At 41.8% G+C, this 10,273-nt stretch overlaps 1 long non-coding RNA gene across 1 annotated transcript in view; it reads right to left on the bottom strand.

Annotated features, from left to right (window-relative positions):
• LOC104944401 (uncharacterized) overlaps positions 1 to 10,273 on the bottom strand; it is a 38,866-nt gene that overhangs the window by 527 nt on the left and 28,066 nt on the right. The gene's annotated exons all lie outside the window — the stretch shown is intronic.

The following is a 10,273-nucleotide window of genomic DNA, read 5'->3' as shown; positions in this document are numbered from 1 at the left end:
GTTTTAAGTCAAATAAGTAATAAATTACACGGCTCTGAAAACTCACTACACTAACTCCTAAGATGTTCCCTTACTATAAGTAATTAAAATATTGAACTCACAACACTGGTAATTACAACATTACAAACGTACCATTTCTCTTTCTATAAATAGTGCTTGTGTTGATGGACGCCATTTTGAAATACAATGACATTATCTTTATCAAAGCCACACCCCCACATATGTCACATGTTTGAAAAGCCCAGGATGCCCTCTGTGGAGTGCAATTGGACTGAATGCTCTACAGAGGACAAACATGAATGGGTGGGTCTCTGGAGGATATAGATATGCACTTTTGGGGAGTCTTGTTCAATAGTCAAAGAAGATTATTTGTTTGAACTTAAATGTGATAATTATATGATTTTGACTCAATAAAGTGTCTCAATTGTAATACATTTGAGTATGTAAGTGCGTAAAACTGCAGTAATTAGTACAAATGACATCTAGTTTTACAATTTCTCACTTCTGGCGGATCTGACTTGACACATTTTTCTTAATATTGCAGAGTTTGTGATAATTATTCTCAACGAGGGTTATCGTCACCTTGCTGTCATTCACCTCCTGTGACTTGTAGATGTCTTTAAATGAAATGAATGAGTGTTGGGATGGATATAAGGAAGGAGGGATAGATGGACGGAGCTAAATAATATGAAAAAGACGACAGAAACAGGATCATCTGACAGATCAGGGTTGCCAAGTGTCGCCACACCAACTCTTGCAGCTATTTTACCCCAAAAAAGATAAGGGGGCGGTGGGGGAGAGAGGAAATGAAGGTAAGGCAGGTGGCAGGGACATAAAATGGGATTTCAGGTTTGAAAAAAAGAGAGAGAAATGAGTGAGCAAGTGATGCGTGGAGATGGGGTTGAAACAGGGGGAGGGATAAAGAGAGGAGAGTAAATGAGGGAGGGGAAGGGTGGAGTGTGGCAGAGAGAGACTCAGTCCATCATGCTGTGAAAAGAGGAAGGACAAAGTTTAAGCAGGATTTATCGGCCGTGTCTATTCACTGGAATAACGCTTGCGATATAGATCATTATGGAGGACACATATAGACATGCACCGGAGAGGGGTCACTCACTTTCTCTCAGAGGACCCCACCTCTAAAGCTGGACCTGTGGGGGGGGGGGCATTGATGGATTGACTTGTTGATGTCTTTCATTCATCAATATGTGTCCCCGGTGTGTCAGAGAACTCACAAAGTGTCTAAAAACGGGGAACAACGGAGCTGATCCAGATTTGCGTCCGATATGACGTAATATCTGAAATGTGGACCCACGGCCCCATCAGAAACGTTGCTATCAGAAACGTTGCTATCAGAAACAATGCCCGACTGTTTTGGACGTAATATGGTCTTTGTGTACATTAGCAAACATCGCTAACACTCAGAGCTAGGGTTGGGAACCGAAACTCTGTTCCAGATGAGAACCGATAAGAAAATGCCGGGTACCGGGTACCCATACAAAATACACAATTTCGGTTCTGCTTAACGGTTCCTAGACGCGGTAGACCCTGTATTCCACCGGGTCCGTCTGCGCCGCGGTGGCCCGGTGGAATACAGGGTAAGGGCGGACTGGCCATCTGTGTGTTCTGGAGAATCACAGAACGGCCGGTCGTCAGCGGGCCGTTGTCAGCCGGCTCGGTTCGCTGACGGCCGGCACCACCCTTAATTTTTTTAAACGGCATCATGTAAGTTGCGCTGACATGCGACAGACGTCCACAGTTGCCCCGCAGCGAGGCTCCCCCCGCCCTCCCGTAGAAAGTTCACGAGCTCAGTCACTTCATAACACCAAAGATAGATCGCAGTAATGCCTGTTGATAGCTTGCAATAGGCATAGCTCAGTTAAAATAAAGCACAGCTATTGTGCAATAAACTTGTATTGCATGTATATTTTTTACTTGTAAAAACGTCAGTTAAAGCTTAAAAGAATAAAGATATTTTTGTTATNGATGATGATTTGGAAATCCGCTTCACATTGATCGCAGCAGTTTTCATTGTGCTGTGTTGTACTAGGGTATTCTGTGTGTGTGTGTGTGTGTGTGTGTGTGTGTGTGTGTGTGTGTGTGTGTGTGTGTGTGTGTGTGTGCGTGCGTGCGTGCGTGCGTGCGTGCGTGCGTGCGTGCGTGCGTGCGTGCGTGCGTGCGTGTTTTGCTCAGGCTTGTGCAAGATTGTAATCCGCACACTCTTACTCCTCCACTCTTCTCTTTCCCCGCTGTATTATCCCGCTACTAGCTTGCAGATTAGTGAAAGTGGGAAAAGAACACACGGCTCTGAGGGTTTTTACACCCGGGGTAAACAGCATGTAGCTTTTGATATTTGTCATGAACAATAGCAGAGTATTTGGGAGCAGAACAATGGAAATACCCCACCTGAGCCTCTGGAGGAAGGGTGTAAAGTTCAAGCTATTTGAGCACGAGAAGACTCCAAAGACTCTCATGTGCCAAAACAAAACAAACCAGCAATAAAAGCAATTTTATGGTATGCGTAGACGTTGTAAAATAAATGATATGGCTCTAATAAGGCTGGCAATCCTCTGTCGTTATTGTCTAAGGAGGACTGAGTAATTAAGTATTTTAGATTTCGCAGTAACCCTGTCTTGTAAAACAATGTAATTAGAGATGATGCATGCATCTGTGTGGCTTTTTTAATAGGCTGCATCAATGAATTATGCAATATGCATATTCATTAACATTTGGAATGGGATTTTCTTACTTGTTATGCCACAGTGGTCATCATGCTGGGCACAGAAACACCGCAGGCTGGTTCATGTGCAGGACTCGGTCAGATGTTCAGCGAGGCCACATCAAACTGATATGTTGAGTTATTTTTAGGAGTAAAGTTTACATGCCTTTGCAGACATCCTTGTCTTGTGGTATGAACTCTTTGTAGCTATTTGCAGTCAGAGGCGGGCTTTCAAAAGTGTGGTGACGTCTGCAGTGCCCTTCACGTTTAATTTGAGTTCTCTGTCAGATAAAGTAGCTGTTTCCCAGAGAGCACTGAGATCCAGTTATACAAACATGAAGTCAAATATGAAACTGAAACGTATCTCATAGCAACTAATCTCAGCTGTTTTGTGACTAAAATACACAAATAGTAACTTAAAGATTCACTTGTTTCCATTTTTTTATGATAAGAATGGATGAAAACAGATACCAGTTGATCTTATACACTTAACCACCATATACGCACGTACGGTATATCCAGGTTTTGAACAAAGGAAAACCCATCAAAAATAGCTGATATATTATGTTCCCAAATGATCAGTATGCCTTTCTGTTTTTATTTCTGAAGTCGACGGCATTAAGGCAGTGTTTGTAATCAGTGGAAATGTTTTGTTGGGTAGTTCTTTTTTTATATCTGTTTATTATTCAGTCTTTGTTTTTGAAACTCCAAACGAGAATTGGTGATTGTTGAAACAAGACTAAAAAACACAGATTTGAATCAGAGTGCGTTTTGTGATTAATGGAGGCTGGTGGCTTTGGGGAGATGATATTGATTGTATGTTTCGTACATTAATATATTGATATCATTGTATAAATCCCTGTAGATGTTGTTGATTATATGTTAAATTCAACGTGTCACCAATTATAACCTTTCCCACTTACTTATTCCTGCATTTTTCTTGCACCATTTTGTCCCTTGCACTATTTTCCCTCCTTTTTTTGACCTTCAGTATATCATACTTTTGGAAGAGCCTGGGACTTTAATCATTTAATTGTAAACAGCTAAGTTGTAGCTATTGTATATGGCAATAAAGCTTTAGAATTTAAAGACATGAGTCACATGTTAGTGGGTTTTTTCCAGCGGGAGAAGGGGCTTTTTCAATACAAAGTTCCCTAATGATCTGTTCTCCTCCCCCTCCTTCAGGTACTGTAACGAACACCTGCCCTGCCCCACCCATGTCTACTGGTCGGCCTGGTCTGCGTGGGACCGCTGCACCCAACCCTGCGGCGGAGGTATCCAATCACGACGCAGGACCTGTGAGAACGGCGACGAGTGTCCCGGGTGTGGTCAGGTATGTCACGAAAACCCACAAAAACCCCCTCACACGCACCCAATCTCATCCGCCGCCACCCCCCCCTCATTGTTCAGGAACTCAGCCGCAGACATTTGATGCCACGAGCGCTGATGAAATGCAACATCTAACACGACCAAATCCCCCGGCTATATTTACTCAGTGGCAGCAGCCATCAGATTTATTATTACCGAGACATATTTAATGCCACACACACAGTAATCACTCACATATGAATAGGCTTTATTTCTGCACAAAAGCTGCCTGGATGATGCAAGGAAGTGTTGAAATACGAGCGCTCTTCTCCATGACAGAATTATGTGATGCCCGGGTTATTTCTGGTGCTATTTCCACACATCTGCAATCCTGGTAAAAATATAGCGTGAATGAACCTGATAGCTGCTGCTGCTTCTTGTGTCTCTCTCTGAAGAAGGATTAAGGAATATGGGTCAGGGTCTTGTGGATGCACAGATCCCTGAAGTGTGTTTTTGTTGGTTTGTCTGCGGTCTTTCTTCACAATTTCTGGCATAAAATGAGATTTTTGGATGCTGTAAAGAAAACAGATGATCCTTAATCCTAGCTCTTTTAATTGTGTGGTTCAGATGTAAGGCCTGTTCCCCAGTATACATCCAATAAATGGGTAGATAACTGCATTTTAAGAAAGATATATTCCTTAACGTGTTAAACACCACGGACCCGAAAATGCTACATCTGGTAGCAACTGTGTTATCTCTGAAGTGTCATTTATGAAACTATTAATGGTCCATACCCACCTGACGGGAAGAAACTCAGCTAACTGACGATACGAAAAAACACAATTTCAAATCCATGACAATAATTAGGTCTTACCTTGGCTGTTTTGTTTTGTGTAAAAAGATTAGCAGTCCGTGGCTTCAGCTGCCGGTCATGCAGTTTACGCATAGCTTCCCCCTCCCCTATCGCAATTCACATCCGTAGAAAACCCGAAGTGATACAAATACACGGCTGATGGGAAATCAACATTAATAAATACATATCTAGACCTTAGAGAATACTTATAGCAAGCCCTTCATCAATGTAAACATGCATACATTACATTCATTAGGTCCTTATAAATAGATCCAGGCCCTGAGCACTCAAATGTGCCTACAGTATGTAGCATGTTTTATTTGTAGATGAGCCCTACATAACATATACAATAACTTGATATAATATATTCAGCACCATCCACAATACTAAACAATATATACATCTATAAGACGTTAGGTCCTCAACAAATCATGCAATTTGTTCGAAATAATTCAGTTAAATGCTGAAAAGGTATTCAAACAACGACATCATATTTACATTTAGCTAAGATCCCACAGGTTGTGTAATGGCTCATTGAGCGGCTAAATAACACACCGCCTGCTTTATGGAACATCCCACACATGGCCTTGCAACCTCAGAAGGATATCTACTATCTGATAATTACCCACGACACATTAGTAGCTGCTGAGCACCCAAATAAAAAGACTATCCTCCCATTAGGTAGCAATTGAACAGTCGCACCTATCATCCGCTCCTCACACACACACACACACACACACACACACACACACACACACACACACACACACACACACACACACACACACACACACACACACACACACACACACACACACACACACACACATAAATATACAGGTTGCAGCTTCTGTCATCACAGCAACTTTTTTAGACCAGACCCCCCCACTGAGAGCTGGCGAGATGCATGCTGTACCTTTCAGGATTAGTATCTCTGCAGCCACCTGTGATCAGATCCCGGAGTTTGGCAGACATTAATCGTCGGCAATAAGCGAAACATCTGCTTGGTGTTTTTTTAGAGGGATGTCAAGCAGAGAAAATACTAACTTTTGGAACTTATTTTGAAGAGTATCTCAGATGGATTCAAGTCAACACTTTCCGACATGCTGGGTTTCGGATTCTTTATTGATCCCTGAAGCAAAATCTACCCAGCTTATTCCCCCCTGAGCTCTCAGCAGAGTTACATACAGAATAGCTCAAGTGGAGCTTGTAGGGATTCAGGTCAAGGACAATGTGACGATTTATAAAAGAAAACATACTTTGTAGTGCTTGTGCGCTTACATCTGGAGTGCTAACTAAAGCTAAAAGTGTCCCAGACATCTATACGGAGAATGACGTTTTTTTTTATAGCACATTTCACCACAAGGCAATTCAAGTGCAACACATTATCAACATTCATTAAAAAGCCAGCCAAACAAGCTAACATTAAATGAGAAAGGTAAACAAGAAAGCAATTTTAGATATGGAAAGCCATTTGATTTAATATAACGCAGTGGAAAAACAGAGACTATTAGAAACCTAAATACAACTAGTAACCTTAAAGTGGTCAAACAAAAGTGTCTCTAATACTCAATGTGCAACCCTGATTCCTTAAAAGCAAAACGCTGCATGATCTAGTTGCTTTGTTTGCATGAAACCTGCCCTCACTTTGCCCTTTGTGTCATCGGCCTCAGCCTCAGCAGTCTTATCATCATGCTGGTATTTGGTCCTGAGTGGCTCTCCGCCTCTTTTTGCTGATGCAAAAGGCCACACGACTGCAACTTCATCAGTCTGTTCCCCGAGCACCTCCTCCTCTCTCCCGTTTCACTGTATCTGCATTACAGGCCTGACTCCCACAGGAGACACAAATATGGGCTGGAAATAAACAAGCCAGGCTCTGGTGGCCCGGCGGGGAAGAACTGAACCACCATGCAGCGTTCACTCCTCTGCTAAAATAGAAAATTGTTAGAAAAGTATCCCTCGTTCCCCGGCTTGAGCTTCAATCTCAGGATCCATGTATTTGTGATCCTCTCCAGAATGGAAGTAGTCATCACATACAGAGCATCAACTAGTTCCTGAATAGTGTCCTTCACATGCTGATATCCAAGAGAGGGAGTTACACAGTCACAAGATGGAGGGATACCGGTTCTTTCTAGGTAATCATACATCCTGTCATGTACAAAATAGTGAGTTTTTTCTCAAAATGTTGGTTTGTTTTTTCTGAAATTACTTGGTCAAAATTCTGACTTTTTCTCAAAATCTAAAAATTCAGACTTTTTTCTCAAAATCTAAAAATTCAGACTTTTTTCTCAAAATCTCAAAATTATGACTTTTTTCTCAAAATCTCAAAATTATGACTTTTTTCTCAAAATCAAAAAATTATGTATTTTTTCTCAAAATCTCAAAGTTCTGACTTTTTTTTCTCAAAATTTCCAAAAAGTAGTCATCACATACAGAGCATCAACTAGTTCCTGAACAGTGTGTCCTTCACATGCTGATATCCAAGAGAGGGAGTTACACAGTTACAAGATGGAGGAATAGAAAGCAGTATTCAATGTTTACTTCAGATTAGCTCCACGTCAGAAATGATCATGCTTGTCATATGTCTCTCTCCATAGAGGCTGAATCATCATGTTAATCACATAGCTATCATATGCCTCAAACAGTCCTGATGCTCTTCTAGGTAATCACACATCCTGTCATGTTCACAGCTACAGTTGGGATACCTTTGTGATCATGTTGCTCTCATGTTGGAAGAGGACATTCAGAATGTTCCCAACAGAAATACATGCTCTAGATGTTAACCACGGATTGAAAGTGGAACTCAAAGTGTTTTTCCTACCATCAATGAAGCCGTGAGTCTATTTTCATGGAATGTTAAAGAGATTATTAATGTGAAATATGTATTTAGTAGTTAAGTGTAGAGTTGCTAAATAGATTAATATATCATTGAAACCCACATGCTTGTTTTCAAGGCTGCCTGAGGAGTTCATTTGAAAATAATGATTGTTCCAGAGCAGAAATGTTTGAGAGAAAGAAATACATCCAATAGCTTTTTATTAATAATGGAGCTACTGTCAGCTTAGTTATCAGCAGAGAGGACTCATTGCTGACCTTTAAAGCAGAAAGGAAAAGAGATGAAACTCCCACAGACTTGTCTAATGAACATAATGCCTCACGGTTAACATATTTTATCGATATCACTGAAAATAAAACGTCTTCCAGATCCTGTAGAGTTGGTTATATGCTGAGAATAAAGCCAAAGAAAAAAATTTGCTAGCTGCAAAATGCCAAAGCTAGATCTTTTGTCAATTGGTTCAGGTATACACTTCACTTTATGAAATTAAATATATTCAAATAAATCTCATGTCCTGCATTCTCAGGGTCGGCCTACGCAGGTTTAGAGACATGAATCTACCTACACAGGATCGTTCTAGCTTAATACTACGAGCCAAACCTCCACCATTTTACCTTATTGTGTCTTTTCCAATTGTATTAAACGATGCATTTCTCCTGACTCAGCTGCAGATCCTTCGACATCCTGCGACTTGACATTCACTCAGTTCAGTTTAATAGCATTAGATGAATGAAGACTTGCTTCGGGGGCTTCAAGCAGATATCATTCACTGTGTCATTTCCTTCTTTATTCACTAGAGTACATCAAATATCCCTCACATCCGAGTATCAGAAAAGGAGCATTATACCCGGCTGAACCGCACATCTTGACTCTTGCCTCTCGGACTTAAATAAGTCAAATATGGGCCATGCAGAGCTGACGATGCACAGAGCCTCTTAATGACACACAAAGCTGTTCTACTTTCCTGCCAGTCCGAAGCCAGACTGCCAAATGAAAGTACCCGGCGTGTGTGTAGGCAGAGCGACGTGTGAACACAAGTGTTTGTGTCTGTATTTTCCAGTGTTACAGACAGTGTGGCCGTTTCTCAATCGCGAGGAAACTGGCTTCCAAGCCAATATTTCAAGGATCCTACGTCATCGAGTGCCGCCGAAGGACTGTTCCAATCTCCAGCATACTTGGAATTCCACAGAGGCCGCGTCCTTGGTTTGGGGGTAATTTCGAGGCTGCACATGGGTAGACTTTGCGTCCTTAAAATCCCCACAATGCTTTGCGCACGGACCAATTTCAAAAACCCTTGCGGAGAATTGCTGAACCAACACAGCACACATTTAAATGTAAGTATGTAGTGGCGTAGAACATGTGTTGGTAAATATGTGACTTTGTTACATTTGTTATCACCAATAATGTGTTCCGTGAAAGTAAAGCAAGTTCATAATTAGATAGACATCGTGAGGTATTTATTTTCGGTACAGTTTATGTTGAAACCGTTAGAGAGAGTGGCACACTTGTTAGCCTGTTCCGTTCTTCTTCGTTTTCCGAAGCCGTGGCTTGGAAGTATACTTGCTTCGTTTCTGAAGGAAGTGACTTGGAAGTATGCGACTACCAAGCCAGTATCCTCGCGATTGAGAAACGGCCCCTGTCTTCTGCACAGCTAATAAGCAGCTGATCGGTATCTGCCTGTGCACCTGAGTCTGATGGCTGATTGGATCCTCTCACCCTCAGCTGGCCTATCAGCAGCCAGGGCCGACCATAAAGGAGGCACCCAGGAGGTCTTATTGCTCTCTCTCACCCTGGTTAGTGCTAGATCATATACCTCCTGGGTTTTAGGCGGCGGAAGTGACGTAATCGTGGATGAGAAGTCGGCAACTTTTGCACATCTGGTAGTAAAAGTAGACACATTTAATTTCCTTTAGCATGGGCTCTTCGCGACTCTGGAGTCCTGCAGGAATCCGGAGGACAGTGAACAGGAGTGAGAAGGAGCACACTCCTAGAAAATCTTCCCCCTTTTTAAAAAAAAAAAAACCTCGTACTGTGTGTGTCACTGTAATCCGAAATCAAACGCACTCAGTGGCTTTCAGAGTGTTAAATCCCATCTATGCTTTTCTTCTTCTGAGATGTCATTTTTTTTAAATATTAGTAATAGCCTGCTGTCCTCCAAAGTTATGAATTCTCAAAATATTATATTTATGATTTCTCTGTGGGGAAATTATGTATTCATGCTCGTCTCTTGTCCTGGGCGGCAGGTTATGTCAGTTCCGCCTAAAATCTAGGAGGTATACGATCTAGCACTAACCCTCTCACCCTGGGCCTGTTGCTGACTGAGGAGCCTGAATTGACTGCCTTGTTTAGAAGCTCATTCTACTTTGTTCTGACCTCTGTGAATGTGTGTGTGTTGAGAGGTGGAGGAGTTAGGTAAGTCTGGGGTACCCTGTACATTTCTCATCACGTAGGTAACTAATGTTTAGACACACTAGGTTAGCGGATTGTTGCCACCCCTGTATTCTGTTTTGTCCAATTCTGAGTAGTTTAGTTAGTGAGGGTTTTTGTTTGAGTTTTGGTT

This window comes from Notothenia coriiceps, unplaced genomic scaffold (genome assembly GCF_000735185.1).
Source record: "Notothenia coriiceps isolate Sejong01 unplaced genomic scaffold, NC01 NC01_scaffold00008047, whole genome shotgun sequence".
Taxonomy (NCBI): domain Eukaryota; kingdom Metazoa; phylum Chordata; class Actinopteri; order Perciformes; family Nototheniidae; genus Notothenia; species Notothenia coriiceps.
The sequence above is the reverse complement of the archived record's forward strand: the minus strand, read 5'-3'. Positions and strand labels throughout refer to the sequence as shown.